The following is a 27619-nucleotide window of genomic DNA, read 5'->3' on the forward strand; positions in this document are numbered from 1 at the left end:
TTTAATTTGGTTGATTTCTCTTGTTTTCATCACATTTCAGTGTAACATAAGAAACATATTTGTGATGGTTATGATGAATAGAGCACTGTAGCATCAAGTTTCAGGAAATGATACTTATTTTTAAAAGTGTAACATTTTAATCTCTGATTTTAAACTATATATTATATATATATATGTTATATCTTCCAATCAAAAAATATTAATAAGGTAAAAATAATCAGTCAATGAACACTTATTAGATTTGATATGTTTTAGGTGTCCTTTAGAATGTCATTGCCTTATATAGTTCAGGTCAAGTTACTATACAGAATACTTTGTAAACTAGATATCTTTTTCTATCTCCAATAGATTTCAGTACTACCTACCACATGTTTTTATGAATAAAGATTTGTGGTACACATGTGTTATGTATTGCTAGTTTTTGTTTTTCCTACTACATTTATTATTTATGAAATTAAGGAGTTTCTACAGAGGTTTCATGGCCTAAAATGTATGCCACTTTACAAATAGGTCAAAGGGCCCCAATTTAACAATGTTACCTTTAATAGGACAGAGTGAAAAAATTTAAATAATCCATAATAGCTTTTTAACTTCAGTCCAGTGCTAAGTCCCTTTGAGCTTTTCTTTAGGTTTATCTGTTTTACATGCCCCTATTTCCTTCCCTCCCTCCTCATTTCTTCACTGTTTCTCTTTCCCTCCCTCTCTTCCCCTCTCCTTTCTCTTCTCTCTCTCCCTCCCTCCCTCCTCACTCTCTACTCCTTTTTCTTTCCCTCCCCCATTCTTCCCTCTCTCTCTCATGTATTCTGTGTTGTGTTGTGTGTGTGTGTGTTGTGTGTGATGTGTGTTGTGTCTGTGTGTATGTCTGTGTGTGTCTCTGTGTGTGTGGTGTGTGTTGTTTGTGTGTGTGTGTTGTGTGTTGTGTGTGTATGTGTGTGTGTGTCTGTGTGTGTGTCTGTGTGTGTTGTGTGTTGTGTCTGTGTGTATGTCTGTGTGTGTGTGGTGTGTTGTGTGTGTATGTGTGTGTGTATCTGTGTGTGTGCGTTTGTGTGTGTGTGTGGTGTGTGTATGTCTGTGTGTGTGTGTGTGTGTGTGTGTGTGTGTGGTGTGGTGTATGTGTGTGTGTAGGTGTAATTGAGTATGTAAGTGCATCCAGCATGTGTTACATTTTCTCTAATAGGAAAGTTTAATAGGATGCTTTAAAGACCTATGCCTGGTGTGTTAGAGGCTCCACTGTTTAGGGAACAGTGTTGCTTTCTTGATTTGATTTTTCATTGGATCTCTTCCTATGGTTAAGGGAACTCTCATATCCTTATTTTTTCTCAGAGATGGAATTGAGTTCTTGAAGCTCCAAGAAATTAACCTTCGCTGTCCTAAGCTCATTCAGATACTCATTCTTCTCTTCATACCATAACGGATTGATATTTAAAGATGACGAGAACTTGAGTTATTGGGAGCATTATTGAACTGGCTAGCAAGTCTGAGTTTCTATCACAAGATTTCTAATGTGAGATGATAAAATTCCTATTTGTTTATTTACATTACTTATCTTTTACATTTAGACTCTAGAAGGAAAATATTGCTGAAAGTTTATTAAAGAAAATAAAGCATGATTATTTGTTTCTAATGATCATTTTGCATCTCATTCCTCTGTCTCCCATTTTACAAATTGAATATATACATGCTATCTTTGCTTTATGGTTTTCTGTTTAAGCTGTGCTACCAGCCATTCTGGAATTCTTCCCTTTGTTTTACCTGACTGGAAGTTTCATACTGAAGCCCAATGCATTAAGAGTGCACAACTATTTTAATGACATGTTGCCATGGATGTGTTTACAATGGTGTTATTTAAGCTTCTACCAATGCAAAGTGCACAGCTCTAGAAGCGTCTTCCGAGTGTCCCCACACTCGGGTACTCAGAGTGTCCCCACACTCGGTTACCGCTGCCAGGTTCCACTCTGTAGAACTGTTCTTTGGCTCTGACACTGTAGCTTGATTTTTCCCACTCCTTGTGGAATTAAAATTTTCTGAAACATTCTTTTGTATATGATTCTTCTGAAATATTAATTTTCTATGTGTACTAAGAATATATTACTTTACTTTTTGTGTTAGATGTGGGTCTGCCATCATATATTTTTGTTCTTTCCTAATATTTTGGGCATTTTCATTACTCTCTTTGGGGTGAGGCTTTGAACATCAAGCCTGCCCTCCAGTACCATCCAGGCCTGTCATCCAGTTAGGCCTTAAAACCAGATATCTGACAACCTCTAACGATGGTTGTCGGATATCTGGTTTTGTCTAACCAGCTGAGGCCAAGCACAGATCTTTGGGAGTATATCACACCCAAACTATGATGTGAAATCACCAATTTTCTTTAGTTTCTGTGATATTGTTTATTTACTAAACTTTACTCTTACTCTGCTGACTATGTCAGAAGAGTTGAAGTATGTTCCAAATATGTCACAACGTAAATTTGTCCTTCCAATTTACTTCTGGCATCATGCACATATCTTTGTCCTTGCTTTATATAAGATTTTTTTTGATAAAAGAGATGTTTTCAATATTGTATAGATAATAAGGGTTTTGTGAATAATTATCTTTTCAATGTTTTCTAATAAAGAGCAGAGCCTGGTCCTATCTGAGCCTTCCCTCTGAACTGCTGATAAGATTAATGTTAGGATTGGCAATTTCTGAGTTGGGTTGCAGGTGAAAATGACAACATTTGGCAAAGCTCATCTCATTTGCTGACATCTTCATTAACCTCTCTGATAAGGAAACCATTTCATAATATAAATTTATCAAGGCTGGAGATGTTATCTCCCAATCACCTAACGGTGCTCGCTCCAAGTGTGAGCTAGGCAGTTTCAGTTGCATCAGCTGTAATTGCGATGCTGTGTCCTTTTGTTTTTCCTGTTTAAAGACTAACAAAGGAAACACATTACTTCGTAGTTAGAGGACAGACAGAAGTATCAAAAGATCATTTTATATTTTCAGATTAGAAAGAAAGGTTGAAGAATGAACAGAAGTTTCATAAATTGAGAGAAAACAACTGGATGAAAATCTGGGAAGAGCAGGCCATCGGGCTGCGACTTGAGTTTCATCAAACAGTAAAAATAACTGTTAAAGTTTTCTTTCTAGGTACCTGCATCTTTTACTATTTTTTAACCTTCACTTCCTGACCCAGTGAATAAAAATAATTTTTTGTGTAATTTATAATCAGAAATGAAAGTAATTCATTAATTGACTGATTACACATTTTATAAGATATAAAATAGTACATCAGTTTACAGTGATTTCTGAAGACTATTTTATAGCAATTCCTCAATAATGTTTACTGTATGTTTTCAAGATAATTTATTAAGTCATCTAGTTAATGGAAAGCTTTGATAAGCTTTATAGAAATTTTCAGTAGCAGTATATGAAGTATTAAAAAATATTTAGCACTGACTTTGGTTGTTAAATTGGATATGATAACTACACGTGTACGTAGTTTAGCCTGTACACACATTACCTGCAGAAAATGTATATAGGTACCACTGGTATAATAGTGCTAAAATATATATAATAAAAAGTATAAAAAGTAATTGGAAAATTATGATTGCTTAGGACTTATTATTTTTATTTTTAACACTATTATAAAATGAATATTTTCATTTCTACTTTGTGTGATAGCATGTGTAGCGGTGAATTAGTTAAAATGCTTTGGCTTCCTGTAGGTCGCATGCATGTTGCAACTGCTCAAGAGCTCTGTGGATTCGTGAATCACACATACACACACACACACACACACACACACACACACACACACACACACACCTCTGCTAATTTTGAAATGTCTTGGCTAGCTCAATGGCTGGAAGTTTCAAATCATCCCTGTGTCTTCTATGCATTTTCCCTTCCAACTAACTTTTCTGAGTCAATTAGCTAAATCAACATTTCATCTCTGCTACCCCAGATCCTATTGGGGTCTAGAGCCACTTCCCCAGATTCTTATATGCCACCAGGCCTTTTAAGTTTCATATTTCTCCTTCCCCATCATGGCAATTTCTTTCTTCTCTCTCTCTTGTTCCTTCACCCATGCAATTTAAAAGTCTTGCCTCTGTCTTTCTGGCCAGCCATTGGCTCTATGTCCATTCTTTATTATCAAAAAAAGCCAGCTGGGGACAGAGACCCTAAGTTCTGAAACCATTGCTTTTTGGGAGCTGAAATAAGACAACATTAGAACCAATTCCCAACAGCATGTGTGTATATAAATATGTGTGTGCATGCATCTCAACTCCAAAATCTAATATCAGATTGCTTGTTTCATTGTTCTTCTAGTCTTTTGCTTGTGTTTTATTTGGGGCAGCATCTATCTCTGAACAAGGAGATAAACAATTATCAGTAATCATGGGCAGCAAATCTCTGGGATACCTGATCTCTGCCTCTCCTCTGCTTGGATTACAAGTATGTGCCATCTGGGGTTGCCTTTATAAGTGTACTGAGAATGCAGAGTTGAGTTTCCATGCTGTCATAACACGTACTTTGTTAACAGGCATAATTACTCAGACCATATATTCAACTTTTAGTAAGTGAATGTATTTAACAATGTGAAATTATTTATCATTAATTAAACTTTCGGAAAGGGATCATTATAGACTCAGCATGCTATTGCTTCTTAGCTATGGTCAATAGATCTGTCACCCACACTGTGTCATAAGTAGAAACAATGTTTTCAATGTTTTAAGTTTTTTATTCAGAAACTAGGCTATCGACTTAGTTTAATTTGCATTCTGCTAAACTTTGGCACACAAAACAGTCACCTAGAGCTTGGAGAAAACAATTCTTGGACCCTGAACTGATAGCACTTGATCTAATAGATGTCCTAGGCAGACCAAGGACTGTATGTGAATTTCTCAGGTTCATTATGCTACCCATGACAAATGTGACTAATAATTAAAAGTCAGCTCTGTGCTTATTGGAAAATCTAATATTCATATACTGTCTTAGTTTGGGTTTTATTGTTGTGATGAGACACCATAACCAAGCAACTCTTATAAAGGCCAACATTTAATTAGGGTTGGCTTACAGGTTAGAGATTCAGTCCATTGTCATCAAGATGGGGGCATGGCACTAGCCAGGCAGGTATAACACAGAAAAAGTAGAGAGTTCTACATCTTGTTCCAAATGCAAACAGAAGACTGTTTTCTAAGCAGCTACAAAGAGGGTCTCAAAGCCTATTCCCAAGATGACACATTTCCTCCAATAAGGCCACACGTACTCCTCGAAGACTTGTTCAAACATCCACATATAACTATGGATACACATAAATTCTGTTTTGTTTTTCTCATACCTAGTCCTAGTTATTCATAATTCAATTTTTGATTAGATGATTTGAAGCATAAGTCCTCACCTCATTCTATCTTCTGCTTAAAACAAAGAAACAGAAAACAAGAAAAATTTAAATATTTAAATGACTTGTCTAATATAATATGTATATAAAGAAACTGACACTCCTTAAAGATACTTTTCAAAATGCAATTTAACTATTGTCTATGAATTAACCCTTGTAGACCAAAAGCACGCAAGAACTGCTGGGTAAAGAACAAAAAAATACAAAGCAGAGTACAAAATTGAAAGCTGAAAAGATCTTGATAAAGGAAGATTTGGATAAGCCTCAGAAAAAGAAATAAGACATTGTCTTCAGTAAATAAAAGCTAGATTGTGAGATTTGCATCCATTAAACGAGGAGAGAAAAGCAAATAGAATAAACAGAGTACACTGTCATGTGTTTCCTGAAATTTTTGGAACTACAATGATTTAAGCTACTGATTCTGTCTGTTTGAAATTAGCAGAAGTTTCAGAGATATTTTAGATATGAGTCTTAAGAAGAATTGAGCTATTGACTCCACATTATTTCTGTCTTGGAAGTAAGATGATGGAGCTCAGCCTATGCCTTTTAGAACAGAGCAAGTTAAATACTAAAGAGGTTAAAAACCCAAACAGGTTCTGAAAAGTCCAATTCTATTCACATCCAGGAAAACAATATTACCAGAATGCTAGATTGAAGTCACATATCAGTGTGAAATTATGACACTGTCCAATGAGAAAAGGTCAGAAAACTTTTGACATCATTTTATACTGTGTCCCAGCCATGTGTCTAGTTAATTTCTTGTAGCTTTTGTCATACAAACTGCCCATGGTCATCATATGTGTATCTCAGGATGTATAATTTCTTTCAAAGAATCACTGCCACAATTCAGAGAGTTTTTATCTATGTATGAATTTGATAGAATATCCTATTTTACATAATTTATTTCTTTTTTTAGATTCAATTGATATTTTTTAAGATTCAATTGATAAGATATAATTGCCCACTTAAACATTTATTTCTTTTAAAATGATATGCTGTATAAATACATCTGTATTGTTATTATATTTGTCTACAGTATTATAATTTTAAGCTCTAAAGGTAAGAGAATTTTTGCTATGTTTGTAATAAAAGGTTATATTTTGCTTTTACACAGCAGAACATATACAAGATATAAAATATCCTTCATAAACAACCCCATATATATAGATATGGGGTTGTTTATATATATATATATATGTATATATATATATGTAAGCATTTAGAAAAGGTATGTCAAGTTTCTCTAAAATTATACTTTTGACACCTTACATTTTGTATCTTTGTTTTAAATTTAATATAAATGATATATGGAAATTTTCATGCAAGCACAGTTCTAATCCTAATAATAAATTTTGTGAAAAATTATAAATATGTAAAACAGAAATGATATGCATTTTGATGTTGAATATAACTTTAAAATAATTATGAAGGTGACACAATGAAATAAAATAGCAGAGTAGGATCAAAGAAACAAGCCGAGAAAGAAATTAGGGGAACGACACCCTTCATAATAGACCCAAATAATATAAAGTACCTCGGAGTGACTTTAACAAAGCAAGTAAAAGATCTGTACAATAAGAACTTCAAGACACTGAAGAAGGAAATTGAAGAAGACCTCAGAAGATGGAAAGATCTCCCATGCTCATGGATTGGCAGGATTAATATAGTAAAAATGGCCATTTTACCAAAAGCAATCTACAGATTCAATGCAATCCCCATCAAAATACCAATCCAATTCTTCAAAGAGTTAGACAGAACAATTTGCAAATTCATCTGGAATAACAAAAAACCCAGGATAGCTAAAGCTATCCTCAACAATAAAAGGACTTCAGGGGGAATCACTATCCCTGAACTCAAGCAGTATTACAGAGCAATAGTGATAAAAACTGCATGGTATTGGTACAGAGACAGACAGATAGACCAATGGAATAGAATTGAAGACCCAGAAATGAACCCACACACCTATGGTCACTTGATTTTTGACAAAGGAGCCAAAACCATCCAATGGAAAAAAGATAGCATTTTCAGCAAATGGTGCTGGTTCAACTGGAGGTCAACATGTAGAAGAATGCAGATCGATCCATGCTTATCACCCTGTACAAAGCTTAAGTCCAAGTGGATCAAGGACCTCCACATCAAACCAGACACACTCAAACTAATAGAAGAAAAACTAGGGAAGCATCTGGAACACATGGGCACTGGAAAAAATTTCCTGGACAAAACACCAATGGCTTATGCTCTAAGATCAAGAATCGACAAATGGGATCTCATAAAACTGCAAAGCTTCTGTAAGGCAAAGGACACTGTGGTTAGGACAAAACGGCAACCAACAGATTGGGAAAAGATCTTTACCAATCCTACAACAGATAGAGGCCTTATATCCAAAATATACAAAGAACTCAAGAAGTTAGACCGCAGGGAAACAAATAACCCTATTAAAAAATGTGGTTCAGAGCTAAACAAAGAATTCACAGCTGAGGAATGCCGAATGGCGGAGAAACACCTAAAGAAATGTTCAACATCTTTAGTCATAAGGGAAATGCAAATCAAAACAACCCTGAGATTTCACCTCACACCAGTGAGAATGGCTAAGATCAAAAACTCAGGGGACAACAGATGCTGGCGAGGATGTGGAGAAAGAGGAACACTCCTCCATTGTTGGTGGGATTGCAAACTGGTACAACCATTCTGGAAATCAGTCTGGAGGATCCTCAGAAAATTGGACATTGAACTGCCTGAGGATCCAGCTATACCTCTCTTGGGCATATACCCAAAAGATGCCCCTCATATTAAAAAGACATGTGTTCCACTATGTTCATTGCAGCCTTATTTATAATAGCCATAAGCTGGAAAGAACCCAGATGCCCTTCAACAGAGGAATGGATACAGAAAATGTGGTACATCTACACAATGGAATATTACTCAGCTATCAAAAACAACGACTTTATGAAATTCGTAGGCAAATGGTTGGAACTGGAAAATATCATTTTGAGTGAGATAACCCAATCACAGAAAGACATACATGGTATGCATTCATTGATAAGTGGCTATTAGCCCAAATGCTTGAATTACCCTAGATGCCTAGAACAAATGAAACTCAAGACGGATGATCAAAATGTGAATGTTTCACGCCTTCTTTAAAAGGGGAACAAGAATACCCTTGGCAGGGAAGAGAGAGGCAAAGATTAAAACAGAGACTGAAGTAACACCCATTCAGAGCCTGCCACACATGTGGCCCATACATATACAGCCACCCAATTAGACAAGATGGATGAAGCAAAGAAGTGCAGACCGACAGGAGCCGGATGTAGATCGCTCCTGAGAGACACAGCCAGAATACAGCAAATACAGAGGCGAATGCCAGCAGCAAACCACTGAACTGAGAATAGGTCCCCCGTTGAAGGAATCAGAGAAAGAACTGGAAGAGCTTGAAGGCGCTCGAGACCCCAAAAGTACAACAATGTCAAGCAACCAGAGCTTCCAGGGACTAAGCCACTACCTAAAGACTATACATGGACTGACCCTGGACTCTGACCTCATAGGTAGCAATGAATATCCTAGTAAGAGCACCAGTGGAAGGGGAAGCCCTGGGTCCTGCTAAGACTGAACCCCCAGTGAACTAGACTGGTGGGGGGAGGGCGGCAATGGGGGGAGGGTTGGGAGGGGAACACCCATAAGGAAGGGGAGGGGGAGGGGGATGTTTGCCGGGATACTGGGAAAGGGAATAACACTCGAAATGTATATAAGAAATACTCAAGTTAATAAAAAAAAAAAGAAATACTCAAGTTAATAAAAAAAAAAAGAACATGTACTACTTTTGAAGAAGACCCATGTTATGTTCAAAGAACAAGATGACTCATAATCAATGATAATTTCAGTTTCAGGGACCCAATACTCTTCCTAAAAAAAATATTTGGGATACGTAGAAATTTTGGTTATATCAAGTCTTCATTGGACTAGAAACAAAATTTTTAGTTAATCTCTTGTACATAAATAGCTTTCTTTTTTATTTTTATTTGATATATTTCTTTACTTACATTTCAAAAGTTATTCCCTTTCCCAGTTTCCTGTCCATAAGCCCCCATTCCTTCCCCTCCCCCTGCCCCATATGGGTATTTCCCCTAGATATCCCCTTATTGCCTCCCCCCATATTTCCTTGCACTGGGGGTACAACTTTGGCAGGACCAAGGGCTTCCCCTTCCACTGGTGCCCCAACAAGGCTATTCTCTGCTACATTTTCAGTTGGAACCCTGGGTCAGTCCATTTATAGTCTTTCGGTAGTGCTTTAGTCCCTGGAAGCTCTGGTTGTTTGGCATTGTTGTTCTTAGGGGGTTGCAAGCCTTTCAGCTCTTTCAATCCTTCCTCCAATTCCCCTAAATGGGGTCCTGTTCTCAGTTCAATAATTTGCTGCTAGCATTGACCTCTGTATTGGACATGCTCTGGATATGTCTCTCAGGAGAGATCTATATATCCAGTCACTTTCAGCATGCATTTTTTAGCTTCATCAATCTTCTCTAGTTTTGGTGGCTGTATATATATGGGCCACATGTGGGTCAGGCTCTGAATGGCCTTGAGGCTAACACACTCACCTCCAATATTCCTGAATTATTACTTACTAGAACTTATATTCTATCTTGGCCACCCCAGACACCACAGGTGTCTATCCCATTTGGATCATGATCCCCAAATTTACATGTTGACTCTCTCTCTCTCTCCCTCCTACCTTCCCTCCCTCTCTCCCTCTCTCCCTTTTTTCCTCTCCCTCTCTCCCTCCCTCCCTACCCCGACACCGCCCACTCAGGCCTATTCTTTCTGCTTCTGCAGCATAGAGGTTCTAAACTTTCTTATTCCCTCTGTTCCCTTGCCATGGAAATCTAAAATCTTTCCTATATCTCCCTGCCTAGCCATTGGCTTCTGGCAACTTTATTTACCAATTAGAAACAACCAGGGGCAGGAACCCCTTGGGTCTTACATGTAGGATTCTTGTGTAATTTTGCGGTAACCCCATTAACATGATATAAGCATTAAATCAAATCCACAACATTTTTTAACATAAACACTATTTGTAATTAGGAGAAACCGTATATACTATATAAAAGGACTAACAGTGAGTCCCCTTTTTTATGAATTGCGTAGTTGAATTTATTTACACGAGAGTTCTTCTTTCTTCCTTTCCTTACCACCCATTTTTCTTGCAACGTTTCAACCCTCTCATGCTAGAAAGGAGAGAAAAAAAATGAAACAAAACAACAACAACAGCAGGCAAGAGAGGTATAGAAAAGCATCACTGAATAAGTCTGGGGTCAGAAAGGGGATGATATCGTAATTTGAGTACTTTGTGCTGATTATGGGCATTGAGTTCCTTGGGGAAAATTTGATCACTACCATCAAGATATCTAATATCTTTTTGTTTTTTCTTTGTGCTTGACAACTTAACCAATGACTACCAACAACAAACAGCAATAATTACAAAGAAAATACACCTCCAACAACCTCACTATTGGGGTTTTAACTTTATATACCCTCTGAAAAGTTGCCAGAATTGCAGAAACCATCTCTAACAGGCAAACCTATGCTTCTGCTAAAGAATAAGGCAAGTTGGACTCAGCTCCTTGCAATTCAGTCCTACATTCCCACTACTGGTTTAAGATGAAAACATGTTCTCATAATATTTCTTTGTCTTTTCTAAAGAAACCAATATTTTCCCTAAAAATTGGTTTAAAATTTAGGAAACATTAATAGTTGGAAATTGCTATTATGAAAAAAGTCAGATTTTTCCAAAATTTATTTTGGTTTTTTAGGTGAAGAGTTGAAAGAAGGTAAAGATAGCTCTGTGCTGGTCACTCTTACACTGATAGTAGTTCCAACTCTGAGGTGCCAATGTTTGCAGACCTCACTTTCATCTACCTGGTACTTAAAGCAAGCATCCGACAAATGGGAAAATTGTTTAAATGTTTGAGGACAAATTCAACACTACAAATAAATGAACATAGAGAGAATATATATGAAATCATTGAATACCTAATTTATTATGTAAGGTAAGAAGAGCAAATGGGTCTCATTCATAATTTATATTTTTACAATTAGAGGTCAAATTTACACCTTTCGTGACAAATAGGAATGGGTTTTATGTCATCACACACCCACACAGGAACATTCTATCTTAAATTAATATAGCCAGCAGTACATAGGGAGATTGAAAAAAAGATAAAGTCTAATTTAAAAAAAAAGAAATGAAAACTAATAGTCGAGGCAGATATTAAGGAATAAAACAAAGTTAAATGATAATGTAGATGTTTCAGCAGATATTTAAAATGTAGTGGGTAAGGAAACCAAAGGGATAGAAGTAATTTTTTTTAGAATCATATATGGCTAATGCTTTTGGAACAGTATATTACCATGAAAGTCTTTTTTAAATCTAGACATATGGCTACTGTAAACACATTTCTACATTGTTTTCAGTAAACATTTTAACAATACTCAGTGTTATCTCAATGAAATGTAGATTTTGATTCCAGTAGTTTGTTGTTTGTTTGTAGAAGTTATCTAGTGTGCAATAAAAAGGCTGACATTGTCTCAGCTAAATAATCAGTTGGGTATATTTAGAAACATAGTTTATTTCTTTCTTTCTTTTTTTTTATTCTTATGTAACTAACTAAACTTACTTTAAAATATTGACCTAGAAAATTTGAGATGCCCACATAAATGTTGACATAAGAGGTCTAGAAATGCATGTGAGGATTTTCTGAAGTAATCAGCATTTCCACTAGTGGGCTGATTAGCAAATATCTGGCCTTGCTATGGGTGGGTATTTCACAAGCTAGCATATTGTATCAGATAATTTGTAGAAGAGAAAGCATTTTAAAGAACATCAAATTTTTATAACTGTTACACCATGTATCATCTCCCAGGAGTTAGGATAGGTCCTGCAGATCTCTACCAGTAAAAAATGCTATGGACTTACATGTCTTACAAATGGCTAAGTTCCCCTTTGTCCAACTTTGAAGCGGCTAGCAAGCTAAGCCACCTTCATACAGAAGTCCATGCTCTCCTTTAATTATAACTTTTCTTTGCTAGTACCTTTCTGTCACTGACTCTTGGCAACAGGCTGGACCACATGATACAGAACTGCTCTTCTCCAATAAACCCATAAGAGCAAGGATTTGTTTTGTTTTTCTGAAACTGAGGGAATTCTCTCTCCCTTTAGGGTTCTGCCCCCATACTTTCCTTGGTACCTATGGTATGATACTATAACTCTCTAATAATCTGTGAAGCAAAGGTGATTGAAGAATTTTTCCACTCAGTATTCCCACCACACTGTAAGGGGTGGCTTTCCTAACAAACTTCAAATTGGGAACTGAAGGGTTTATTATGTGGTACCCAACATACCACATCAGGCACGATGGTATGGTGCTAATAAAAGTCTTCTGAAAGATAATTCATACCGAGTTCCATTATACAAGTCAGTAACACCTTTCTTTTTATAAAGAATGTATAATAAACATATATTGTCTATAAACTACAAATTATATGGCAACAGATTTATTTTAGGTGAATCTATGTACTATTAAACACCAATATGAATAGAATTTGTAGAATCATACCCATTCTTGAATTATTGGGGAAAAGCTTTTATATTTAAATCAATGAGTATTTAACAATGTTGATGACTAGTATGATATGTATATGTTTATGTTTATGTTTATGTTCATGTATATGTATATGATGTATATGATGTATATGATGTATATGATGTATATGATGTATATGATGTATATGATGTATATGATGTATATGATGTATATGATGTATATGATGTATATGATGTATATGATGTATATGATGTATATGATGTATATGATGTATATGTATATGTATATGTATATGTATATGTATATGTATATGTATATGTATATGTATATGTATATGTATATGTATATGTATATGTATATGTATGTATTGATGACTGTTGATGATATGTATATTACATAATTTTTCTAGTGATCAACTCAGCGGAGATCAACATTAGCTATTATTTACCAAACATTGTGGTTTTTAGAATTTTTTTGTTTACTTTTACTCTCCAGATTTTATTCCCCTTCCTATCTATCCACCCTCTACATTTCCATGTCCCATATTACCTCGCCCCACCTCCTGTCTCCACGAGCAGTTCCCCATTCCCCACCCCAGGACAACTCTAAAATTCCTGGGGCCTCTGGTCTTTCTGGGGTTAGGTGCACATCTTCTCTGACTGAACCCGGACCAGGCAGACTCCAGCTGTACATGTGTCAGGGGCCTCGTGTCAGCTGGTGTATGCTGCCTGGTTGGTGAGCCAATATCTGAGAGATCTCAGGGATTCAGGTTAATTCAGACTGCTGGTCCTCTTAGAGTTGCCATCCTCGTTAACTTCCTCCAGGTTTCCCTAATTCAACAGAAGGGTCAGCAACTTCTGTTCATTCGCTAGGAGCACATATATGCATCTGATTCTTTCCACTGTACGTTGAGTCTTTTGGAAAGCAATCATGATAGATCCCTTTTTGTAAGTGTCCCATGCCCTTAGTAATGCTGTTAGGTTGTAGGGTCTCCCCTTGATCTGTTTACCACTTTGGGGCTGTCTCTAGTCTCTTCTTTTCCTCAGGTTTTTCTCCATTTCCATCCCTGCGTTTATTACAGACAGGAAGAATTATGGGTGAGAGTTTTGGCTGTGGGATAGCAACCCCATCCCTCACTTGGTGCCCTGTCTTTCTGCTGGAGGCAGACTCATCAAGTTCCCTCTCTCACTGTATGACATTTCATTTAAGCCACCCCCCTTTTCAGTAATGAGTGTCACTAACTTCCCAGGTCTCTGGTACATTCTGGAAGGTCCTCCCATCCTCCTTCCGATGTCACCTGTTTCCATTTTTTTCTGCTGACCTTCAGGGCTTCAGTTCTATTCCCCCACCAAATACCAGATCATGTTCCCCTCTCCCTCTACGCCCATTCCCTTTCACTCCTCAGTACCTCCCTCCCTCCACCTTGTGGTTGCTTTCTTCTTCCTTCCAAGGGGGACTAAAATATCCTCACTTGGGCCTTTCAGTTTATTGTCTATACTCCATTATTCTGTGGACTGTATCTTGTGACTTCTGTACTAGGTTTTGTTTGTTTGTTTGTTTGTTTGTTTGTCAAATATCTAATTACTGAGAACATATCATGAATGTCCTTTTGGGTCTTAGTTACCTCACTCAGGATGATATATTCTGGTTTCATCCATTTGCCTGCAAAAAAAAATCCTCATTCTTAATATCTGAATAGTATTCCATTGTGTAAAAGAAGCATATTTTCTGTATCCATTCTTCTGTCGTGGGATATCTATGAAAATAGTGGAACATGTGCCTCAGTGGCATGGTGGGGCATCTTTTGTTGGTATTCTGAAGAGTGGTATTTCTGGGTCTTTAAGTAGCTCTGTTTCCAATTTTCTGAGGAACTTCCAAATTGATTTCCAGAGTGGAATCCCAATGGAGGAGTGCCTCTCTTTCTCCACCTCCTTGCCAACTTGTGTCACCTGAGGTTTTGATCTTAGCCATTCTAACTTGTGTAAGGTAGAATCCAGGGTCATTTTGATTTGCATTTCTCTGATCACTAAGGACTTTGAACATTTCTTTAGGTGCTTCTCAGCTATTTGAGATTCCTCTGTGGATTCTCAGTTTAGGTCTATACTCCATTTTTTGATTGAGTTTTTTTTTTTTTTTGATGGTTAGCTTCTTGGATTCTTTGTAATCTTGGATATTAGCCCTCTAACAGTTGTGGGCTTGGTGAAGATGTTTTTCCAAATCTGTAGATTGCCAATTTCTTATTGACTATGTCCTATCCATTATAGAAGATTTCCAGATTCATGAGGTAACATTTGTCAATTCTTGATATTAGAGGATGGGCAATTGGAGTTTGTTTAGGAAATTTCCCCCAGTGTCAATGAATTCAAGCTCTTTCGCACTTTCTTTTCTATTAGATTAAGTGTATCTGTTCTTATGTTATAGTCTTTGATCTACTTGGACTTGAGTTTTATGCATGGTGACAAATGTGGGTCTTTTTCATTTTTCTACATACAGACAGCCAGTTAGACCAGCACCATTTACTTAAGATGCTTTCCCTTTTTCATGTATATTTTTGGCTTCTTTGATCAAAGTATGTGGTTTTATTTCTGGGTGTTCAATTTGATTTCATTAATCAACCTGTCTCTCCCTGTACCAATACCAAGCAGTTTTTAATCACTATTGATCTGTAGTATAGATTGAGGTCAGGGGTGGTGATTCCCCCAGCCATTCTTTTATTGTTAAAAATTGTTTACATTCTTCTGGGTTTTTGTCTTTCCAGATGAATTTGAGAATTGTTCTTTTCATGTATTTGAAGAATTGTGTTGAGATTTTGATGGGGATTGCATTGAATCTGTAGATTGCCTTTGGTAAGATGACCATTTTTACTATGATAACTCCTGATCCATGAGTATGGGAGATCTCTCCAGTCTCTGAGATCTCTTTGATTTCTTTCTTGAGAGACTTGAAGTTCTTATCATGTAGATGTTTTACTTGTGTTTGTAGAGTTACCCCAAGATATTTTACATTATCTGTGCCTATTATAAAGAGAGTTGTTTCCCTAATTTCTTGCTCAGCCTGTTTATTATTTGTATAAAGTAAGGCTACTGATTTATTTGAGGTAATTTTATATCCAGCCATTTTGCTGAAATTTTTTATCAGCAGGAGAAGTTCTCTCATAGAATTTTTTGGGTCGCTTATATACATATTATCATGTCATCTGCAAATAGTGAAACCTTTATTTCTTTTTTTGCAAATTTATACCCCTTGATCTCTTTTTTTTCTTATTATTCTAGCTAGCACTTTGAGTACTATACTGAACAGATATGGTGAGAGTGGGTATCCTTGTCCCAGATTTTAGTGGGATTGCTTCAAGTATCTCTCCATTTAATTTGGTATTGGCTGTTGGTTTGCAGAAAATTACTTTTATTATATTTAGGTATGGGACTTGAATTCCTAATCTCTGCAATACTTCTAAGGGAAAGGGTGTTGTATTTGTCAAATGCTTTTTCTGCACCTAAGAAAATGATCGTGTGATTTATTTCTTTGACTTTGTTTATATGGTGGACTATTTTAATGGATTTCCATATACTTAACTAACCTTGCATCCCTGGAATAAATCCTATTTGATCTCTTTAATGACGGTTTTGATATGTTCTTGGATTCATTTTGCAAGAATTTTATTGAGTATTTTTGCATCAGTATTCATAAGCAAGATTGGTCTGAAGTTTTACTTTTTGGTAGGGACCTTGTGTGTTTTAGGTATCAGAGTAATTGTGGCTTCATAGAATGAATTAGGTAGTGTTCCTGCTCTTTCTATTTTTTGAACAGGTTGAAGAATATTGGTATTAGGTTTTCTTTGAAGGTCTGGTAGAATTCTGAGCTAAATCCATCTGATGATCCACTTTTTTAGGTTAAGGGGATTTTAATGAATTCTTCTACTTCCTTTTGGGGTATGGGCCAGTTTGAATGTTTACCTGCTCTTGATTTAACTTTGGAATGTGGTATCTAGCTAGAAAATTTCATGTAAATTTTCCAGTTTTTTTTGAGCAAAGGCTTTTGTTGTAGAATCTGATGATTTTTTAAATTTCCTCCATTTCTGTTATGTCTCCTTTTCATTTCTGATTTTCTTAATTTGGATACTGCCACTGGGCCGTTTAGTTAGTTTTTCTAGGGGTTTATCTATCATGTTGATTCTCTCAAAGACCCAGCTTTTGGTTTTGCTGATTCCTTTTATTCTTCTCCTTTCTATTTGGTTGATTTCAGCCTTGAGTTTAACTATTTCTTTCACTCTACTTTTGGGTGAATTTGCTTCTTTTTGTTCTAGAGCTCTCAGGTGTGCTGTTAATTTTACAGTGTAATGCCTCTTCAGTTTCTTTTCCAATTTCTTCACTTAGTGCTATGAATTTTCCTCTTAATACTGCATTCATTGTATCCCATAAGTTTGGGTATGATGTGGCTAAATTTTTATTAAATTGAAGGAAGTCATATGTTAAATTCATTTGGTTCATAACCTCTATTGGTGCAATTGTGTCTCTCTTTAGTTTCTGTTTCAATGACCTGACCATTGGTGAGAGTGTGCTGTTGAAATCTCCCACTATTATTGTGTGGCATTTAATGTGTGTCTTGAGCTTTAGTAAAGTTTCTTTAATGAATGTGGGCGGCCTTGCATTTGGCACATAGATGTTCAAAATTGAGACATTCTTTTGGTGGATTTTCTCTTTGATGAATGTCAAGTATCCTTCTACATCATGTTTGATAACTTTTGGTTGAAAGTCTATTTTATTGAATACTAGGATGGCAACTCCAGCTTGTTTCTTGGGACCATTTGCTTGGAAGACTTTTTTTCATCCTTTTACTTTGAGATAGTGTCTGTCCTTGTTATTGAGGTATGTTTCTTGTATGCAATAAAATGCTGGATCTTGTTTGCTTATCCAATTAGCTTATATCTTTTTATAGGTGAGTTGAGTCCTTTTATATTGAGAGATATTAAAGACAGATGACTGTTTGTTCCTGTTGTATTTGTTTTTGTACGTAGCTTTATGTGCTTATAATTCTTTCCTTTTGGCTTTGTTGTGGTATATTTAATATCTTGTCTTTCCCTTGGTGTAGGTATCTTTCTTGTTTTGGAGTTTTCCTTCTAGGATCCTCTGTAGGGCTGGACTGGTAGACAAATACTGTTTGAATTTGGTTTTGTCCTGGAATATTTTAGTTTTTCCACCTATGTTGATTCACAGTTTTGCTGAGTATAGTAGCCTGGGCTGGCATTTGTGTTCTCTTAGAGTCTTCTTGACATCTGACTGTGTTTTTCTGGCTTTCATAGTCTCTGTTTAGAAGTCTGGTGTGATTCTTATAGGAAAATATTTTTTCTTTGTTCTGTGCATTTAGTTTTTTGATTATGCATCAAGAAAAGGTTACAAATTTTATCTATATTAATTGCAAAAATCCCATTTCTAACACTAAGTCTATTCTACATGCTCATTTGTTAACAGAATATCACATGTTGATAAATCTCATATTTTCACCTTTCTCTCTTTTATCTATACTTATATAGATAGATGATATACATGTGTGCCAAATCTCATATGAATGTGTATTTTGTATGTATGTATGTATGTATGTATATATATATATATGTATGTATGTATGTATGGATATGTATGTATAGGTATAATCTAATTCACCTAACTTCTATGTTTGAACATTTGGATCTGTTATCCACTGTAAAAAACCCTGTAGAGCTAGAAAAGATACAACAGAACCTGGGAAACTGGAAGGTACTGGCAGTACTATGTTGTGTGCTTCACCGATTCAATAATAAACAAATGAACAAATAAATTAAGTATTCTATATACCTTGGTGTACAGAGTTCATATGGTAGTCTTCAATTTTGGAGTTTATGATATTATATTGGATTTTAGGCATCTGAGGAGACATGGAGAGAGGTAGATAAGTGGTATTGGGGAGAGTCAACCAACTGTAAGGAAGATGAAGGTAAGAATATGCTACATTATAAGGAAGAATTTTGAATGAATACTAATACGAAAATAAATACAATTTTTGAAGAGGTCAGTTTTGTTCTTCAGTGTTAGTGATTTCTAAAGCAAAATATGGATTCACTCTAGAAATCACTGAAAGTGCTCTACATATAAGTATATCCATATTCTACTATGATTTAATTCTTTACCTAAAAACAAATAATCATTTGCCTCTCATTAGTATGATTTTTTTCCTTTTTACTAAATGTTAAAGTTGTAAAAAACAAAATTATTTTAAATTTCAAATTCCTGATTCTGTTCTTTTTGAACATTCTTTTATTTTTTGAGATTATAACATAATTACATCATCTCTATTTTCCTTTTCCTCCCTATAGATCCTTCAATATACCCTCCCTTGCTCTCCTTCAAATTCAAAACCTATTATTTTATAAATTGTTGCTACATACACATCTGTATATACATACATACATACATTCACACATACACTGAAAAACATAATTTTCTATTACAGAGATACCTCTGGCTCAGCTAATGCTACATTATTTGAACATACATTTTCAAGGTTATCAATTTGATATTGAATGGTCATTTGGTGTGATCTTGCCTGGTGAGGACTATTACACATACTCTCTTAGCATCTTTTAGTTACCTAAGCATCTATAATAGTGCTAATATTTCGTGAGCTTTCCCCAGTCTGTGTTAGTATTATTGTTGTTCTTGTGCAGCTTATGTTTAAGCAGTCATAATGGTAAGATTTTGTATATATAACTCCTGCCATTCCTAGGACTTACAGTCTTCCTACAAATATTGATTTCTATGGCTTTTACAATCTTTCTTAACCCTCCTTTTCAACAATACGTGTATTTAAGGTGTACAAATATATTGTAGCTATAGTCTTTTGGACTTAAACAATATATCTATTACAAATAAGTAGGCATATGTATACACACACACTACTTATGTGTATTATGGGTATTTTTAATGGAGAGATTTTAGCATGATTGCCTCAGATGAAATTAAACATGTGAGACTTAACTTTTTTCACTCAGAACTGATCCTTTCTCCTCTCCATTTTACGGTAAATTTTATGATTTGATGTTTCTCTACTCATGAATAGTATTCCATAAAGTATATGTACTACATTTTTTATTTATTTATTGGTTGAAGGTATAGGTTCTATTCTCTTCTCATAATGAATAGAACTATAATGAACATGTATGAGGAAGTATCTGTGAAATGATATTTATAGCTTTTTTGGCATTTGCCAAAGTGTGGTATAATTTGATCATATAATACATTTATTTTTAACTTATTGAGAATTCTTCACACTAATTTCCTTAGCAGCTCTGCCAGTTTGGAATTCCAAAAATTGTGAATGAGCACACATTTTCTTTTCCCCACATCTCATTTCAAATGTACAACTAGTAGAAAATATTTAAATAGCATCGGTTTAGGAGATTACTGCTTATTACCATTTATAATCATAGACTTATTTACATCTTAGTTTATCTGCTTTTATTATCATAAAATCTATTTAGTTGTTCAACTTATGTGCTTCATATTTTTGAACGATTAAAACAAGACTTCTAGAATTACAAGCATAATGATGCTAGCCTTCAAGTTTTGCTAACACTGCTATAGAATGTACTCAGTATTTTAAAACAAATTAGGCCAAACAGAGAAATTAGTTTTGAGAATGAGAACCTGATTCAGTGTCAAAATTCATGAGCAACTCATTAGCCAAGCCTGGATGTGGAAGAGCTATTTCCAGCAACAGTATCTGACTTCTGACTTCATAGCACCCCATTCATATCCTCACAAACCAATATGGTAATTCCATCTAATAGTATAAGTGTTGTAAATAATTTCAGAATTATCTTCAAAGTTTAATTCAAAGTCTCATTTATTATGGGTAATGGTGAAACTACTGTGGTAAGACAGGGAAGGGCAAATGTTACTGTCAGGAAGAAGAAAACTAGATAAAAAGAAAAAAAAAAGAGTAACAGTTTCTAAAAGTAAGTACAAAACCTACCAGAGAAAATCAACAAGATATCCAAACCATTAGTGAGACTAACAAGAGGGCACATAAATAGTTTCCAAATTAACAAAATCAGAAATGAAAAGGGAGAAACGATAGAAACCAAAGAAATCCAAAAAAAAAAGAGAAAAATATCAGATCCTACTACAGAAGCCTGTACTCAACGAAACTGGAAAATCTAAATGAAATGAACAATTTTCTACACAGATATTAGGTATTAAAGTTAAGTCACGATCAGATAAACCATCTAAAATGTCTCACACCAGTCAGAATGACTAAGATCAAAAACTCAGGTGACAGCAGATGCTGGCAAGGGTGTGGAGAAAGAGAAATCCACTGTTGGTGGGACTGTAGGCTGGTACAACCATTCTGGAAATCAGTCTGGAGGTTCGTCAGAAAATTGGACATTGAACTACCTGAGGAGCCAGCTATACCTCTCTTGGGCATATAAATGAACCCACACACCTATAGGCACTTGATTTTTGGCAAAGGAGCCAAAACCATCAAACGGAAAAAAGACAGCATTTTCAGCAAATGGTGCTGGTTCAACTGGAGGTAAACATGTAGAAGAATGCAGATCGATCCATGCTTATCTCCCTGTACAAAGCTTAGGTCCAAGTGGATCAAGGACCTCCACATCAAACCAGATACACTCAAACTAATAGAAGAAAAACTAGGGAAGCATCTGGAACACATGGGCACTGGAAAAAATTTCCTGGACAAAACACCAATGGCTTATGCTCTACGAACAAGAATTGACAAATGGGATCTCATAAAACTGCAAAGCTTCTGTAAGGCAAAGGACACTGTAGTTAGGACAAAACAGCACACAACAGATTGGGAAAAGATCTTTACCAATCCTACAACAGATAGAGGCCTTATATCCAAAATATACAAAGAACTCAAGAAGTTAGATCGCAGGGAGATACATAACCCTATTAAAAAATGTGGTTCAGAGCTAAACAAAGAATTCACAGCTGAGGAATGCCGAATGGCTGAGAAACACCTAAAGAAATGTTCAACATCTTTAATCTTAAGGGAAATGCAAATCAAAACAACCCTGAGAAATCACCTCACACCAGTGAGAATGGCTAAGATCAAAAACTCAGATGACAGCAAATGCTGGCGAGGATGCGGAGAAAGAGGAACACTCCTCCATTGTTGGTGGGATTGCAGACTGGTACAACCATTCTGGAAATCAGTCTGGAGGTTCCTCAGAAAACTGGACATTGAACTGCCTGAGAATCCAGCTATACCTCTCTTGGGCATATACCCAAAAGATGCCCCAACATATAACAAAGACACATGCTCCATTATGTTCATCGCAGCCTTATTTATAATAGCCAGAAGTTGGAAAGAACCCAGATGCCGTTTAGCAGAGGAATGGATACAGAAAATGTGGTACATCTACACAATGGAATATTACTCAGCTATCAAAACAACGGCTTTATGAAATTTGTAGGCAAATGGTTGGAACTGGAAAATATCATTCTGAGTGAGCTAACCCAATCACAAAAAGACATACATGGTATGCATTCATTGATAAGTGGCTATTAGCCCAAATGCTTGAATTACCCTAGATGCCTAGAACAAATGAAACTCAAGACGGATGATCAAAATGTGAATGCTTCACTCCTTCTTTAAAGGGGGAATAAGAATACCCGTGGCAGGGAATAGAGAGGCAAAGATTAAAACAGACACAGAAGGAACACCCATTCAGAGCCTGCCACACATGTGGCCCATACATATACAGCCATCCAATTAGACAAGATGGATGAAGCAAAGAAGTGCAGGCTGACAGGAGCCGGATGAAGATTTCTCCTGAGAGACACAGCCAGAATACAGCAAATACAGAGGTGAATGCCAGCAGCAAACCACTGAACTGAGAATAGGACCCGCATTGAAGGAATCAGAGAAAGAACTGGAAGAGCTTGAAGGGGCTCAAGACCCCATATGTACAACAATGCCAAGCAACCAGAGCTTCCAGGGACTAAGCCACTACCTAAGGACTATACATGGACTGACCCTGGACTCTGACCCCATAGGTAGCAATGAATATTCTAGTAAGATCACCAGTGGAAGGGGAAGCCCTTGTTCCTGCTAAGACTGAACCCCCAGTGAACTAGATTGTTGGGGGAAGGGCGACAAGGGGAGGAGGATGGGGAGGGGAACACCCATAAAGAAGGGGAGGGGGAGGGATTAGGGGGATGTTTGCCCGGAATCCGGGAAAGGGAATAACACTCGAAATGTATATAAGAAATACTCAAGTTAATAAAAAAAAATTCTGATGTCCTGGATATTGGAATATCACTGGAACCACAACATAAATAACCTTACATCCTAAGTCTTGAAGGTAATCTTTGAATGCTTAGCTCATCTTCAAGCAGAAGTTTGTCACTCAAGGCCACTGGTATTACTGTTATTCTGCATTTGGTACATATAGATCACACTTAAACTTTCAATTAGTGACCTCACATGCCTCAGTATTTCCCTTCTGTTTTGATATACTCGTGTCTGTACTTCTAGAGTCTTGGAACATCACTACATAATGCCACTTAACATTGCCCAAGGAGTGCAGTCTGATGATTCACTTTGTGGTAATACTGTACCTGGGCCACAGTGTCTCTTCAACATGCTTTGACATCTCATATCCCAAAGGTAATGAACTATGCATAACACTCAAATAAATAGGGCACTGAAGCTTCCAAGGCTCACTGCCTTGGAGTATTATTCCAACCAACAGCAAGATCAGGATAGAAGTCCTGAGTCAGATTTAGGCAATGAAGATTTAAGGCAGACTTTGTAAGCTCGTTCCGAGATTCTGTGTCTAACACAATTATGTATGCTCAGCTCTTAAATAATTAGCATTAACGATCTGAGTGAGACAGTATCTCCAAGAAATGCTTAAGGTCACTGTTTCATAGCCTTATGCCTCTTCTTCACCCAGTCTCTTTTCATAAAAGCTGCTTGGTTTTCTTTTTTTTTTAATCTTCTAAACAAACTTGCTTATGTCTGATCAGGCTACACGGTTTCCAAAGCTTTCCATTGTTCATTCCCTGTAATAAGTTCTTCATTTAAATGCTTTCTTTCTCATACATTTTCTTATATGTAATTAGGAGATGCCGTGGAAACCACTGAATGCTTTGTGTCATAGAAATACTCCTGTCACATATCCAAGCACGAATGTTGATTTTAAGTCCAGCCAACTACTAAAAATTAGGACATGGATATAATTCCAGTAAATCATTTGTAACTTTAAAATAAGGCCCACAGTTCCTGTTTCTTTTTTTTTATTAACTTGAGTATTTCTTATATACATTTCGAGTGTTATTCCCTTTCCCGGTTTCTGGGCAAACATCCCCCTCCCCACTCCCCTTTTTTATGGGTGTTGCCCTCCCCATCCTCCCTGCCTTGCCGCCCTCCCCCAAACAATCTAGTTCACTGGGGGTTCAATCTTAGCAGGACCCAGGGCTTCCCCTTCCACTGGTGCTCTTACTAGGATATTCATTGCTACCTATGAGGTCAGAGTCCAGGGTCAGTCTATGTATAGTCTTTAGGTAGTGGCTTAGTCCCTGGAAGCTCTGGCTGCTTGCACAGTTCCTGTTTCTAATACCTCCCTCCTTATATCTCATAGTTGATGCAAATGACCATAATTTTCCATGTTCCTCCAATATTTTATTCATGATAATTTAGCTATTCACTTATGTTTCCTAGGAAATATCATTATGTCTATAGGAAAATAGTAGAGATGAGGTAGTAGTATCATGAAGAGAAACTTGCTTTCTCACAATTCTAGATATTGTGGTGTCAGAGCGAATAACATCAACAAGGTTCAGATTTATGATGAGCACATCAATTACTGTTCAAGGAATGAAGAAAGTGAACAAGACAAACAAGTCTTTTCTATAAGAAAGATATACACTATATTTACTAGAGAGGACCCCTCACAGCCTAATCATGTGTAACCATCACTTTTTAACAAGCAAAAGGGTCAATAATATTAGGTTGTCTTGAAATCTCCTCTTCCAACAAAATTATTACCAAACTCTTCACTTCAGTGTTGCATGGATTCTTAGGACAAAAAGTAGCCATATTCTGTGACAAACTATCACAAAACTAATCTCCTGCCTAGGTACTAATAATATTTCCTCTGAAAACTCTTGACCTGGGTCTCCAGAGTCCATAATTCCTGTAAGAATGTCTTCCAAAATCCTATTCAGGTGCCATATTAAGGAACGTTTAAGAGTGAATTCCTTTCCTAGTCCAAAGTTCCAAAATCTGCTACATTCCTCCAAAGTACAGCATAGTTGTACTTGTCATCCACATTCTACTTCTCGGTACCAACTTCAGTGTGTTGGTTCTATTGCCAAGAAAAAAGCATCATGGCCAAGGCAATTAATAATACAAAATATTTAATTTGGGAGCGCAATATGTCAGAATATGAGCCTATGATCATCATACCGGGAAGCACAGTACAAACAGGAAAACATGTTGATAGAGCATTAGCTGGCCTGTGCTGGGAAAATCTAAAAGCCCACACCCAGTGACATGCCTCACCCAACATAGCCACACCTTTTATTCTTACCAAAATAGCCATAAAATGGTGAGCAAACATTTTATTTTATTTTATTTTATTGCTTACCAGATTTACATTTTTAATGTTTCAATAATTATTTTATTGAACTTTTATTAACATTTCAAATATCATTTCTCTTACTGGTTTCACAGACATAATCCCCCAATCCCATCTCCCTCCCCTTCTTCTATAAGGGTGTTCCCTTCCATACCCACTCTCTCTTACCCCCACCCCAACATTCCCCTACACTGGGGGTCCAACCTTGGCAGGACCAAGGGCTACTCCTTCCTTTGGTGACCAACAAGGCCATCCTCAGCTACATATGTAGCTGGAGCCATGGGTATATCCATATCAACTCTTTGGGTAGTGGTTTAGTCCCTAGGAGCTCTGGTTGGTTGGTAATGTTGTTCTTATGCAAGCCCCTTTAGTTCCTCAATCCTTTCTCTGACTCCTCTAGTTGAGACCCTGTTCTCAGTTCAATGTTTTGCTGCTAGCATTCACCTCTGTATTTGATGTGCTCTGCCAGTGTCTCTCAGGAGACATCTATATGCAGTTCATGTCAGCATGCACTTCTTAGCTTCATCCATCTTATCTAGTCTTGGTGGCTGTATGTATATGGGGCACATGTGAGGCAGGCCCTAATGTTTGTTCCTTCAGTCTCTGCTCCAAACTTTGCCTCCATATTCCCTCCTATGAATATTTTTATTCCCCCTTTTAAGAAAGAGTGAAGCATCCACATTTTGTTCAACCTTCTTCTTGAGTGTCATGCGGTCTGTGGATTGTACCTTGGGTAATTCACTCTTTTAGACTAATATCCACTTATCAATGACTGCATACCATGTGTGTTTTTCTGTGATTGGGTTGCATCTCTCAGGTTGATATTTTCTAGTTCAATCCATTTGCCTATGAATTTCATGAAGTCATTGTTTTTAATAGTTGAGTAGTACTCCATTGTGTAGATGTACCACATTTTCTATATCCATTCTGCTTTTGAAGGGCATCTGGGTTCTTTACCAGCTTCTGGCTATTATAAATAAATAAGGCTGCTATGAACATAGTGGAGCATGTGTCTTTGTTGTATGTTGAAGCATCCTTTGGGTATTTGCCCAGGAGGTATTTGCTGGGTCCTCAGATAGTGCAATGTTCAATTTTATGAAAAACTTCCAGAATGATTTTCAGAGTGGTTATACCAGTTTGCAATCCCACCAACAATGGAGGAGTGTTCCTTTTTCTACACATCCTCGCCAGCATCTGTTGTCACCCGCTTTTTGATGTTAACTATTCTGACTGGTGTAAGGTGGAATCTCAGGGTTGTTTTGATTGAGAAAGCATTTTAGTATATGACCATATTGGTGCCATTCCCAGTTAACACACCACCACACTATTATTGTCTATTGCTGAAACAATTGATAAAATGGATACTGTCTTTTTATATTGAAGTAGACCTTGTTAATTTATCTTTTTGTAATATCTTATTAGTTATTAACCCACAATTCACATTTAATTTTGATGAATAATGGCATAGTCCAGAGATTTTGTCCATTATCTATATACATGTTTTATTATATAATAATCTTTCAGTGTGTTGTAGATCTGCAAAAGCAACAAACAGAACAGATAGAGAGTAGATGGTTTTATATACAATCACTCCTGTACTATGATTGTGTATTTATGATTATTTTGGTCCAAAGCTACACTAAAAGTAATGGCCATCACCAATAATATTTTACATGCTAGAAATAGATAATAAAATTCCTATTTCTGACCACGTGCCACACTTAAACTGAAAGACATGGGAAACTTTGGTTGTTACTGAACTTTGTCTTCTTGTTGGTTTTCACAATCCTGGAAATTATTGTTAACAGTTACCAAAAGTATATCTTGGTTTTGTTTCCTAGACATTTTAGGATAAAATCCAGATAAGATATATCCACTAATACAATAGTGGTACAATATTGAGAAAGAAATCAATTCCTTTTAAAAAAATTTAAAGTTGTAAGTTCTATCACACAGAAGACAACTTGTGTCTGATATACTGTGCTAGAATAA

The sequence above is a fragment of the Rattus norvegicus genome, chromosome 5 (genome assembly GCF_036323735.1).
Source record: "Rattus norvegicus strain BN/NHsdMcwi chromosome 5, GRCr8, whole genome shotgun sequence".
Lineage (NCBI taxonomy): Eukaryota > Metazoa > Chordata > Mammalia > Rodentia > Muridae > Rattus > Rattus norvegicus.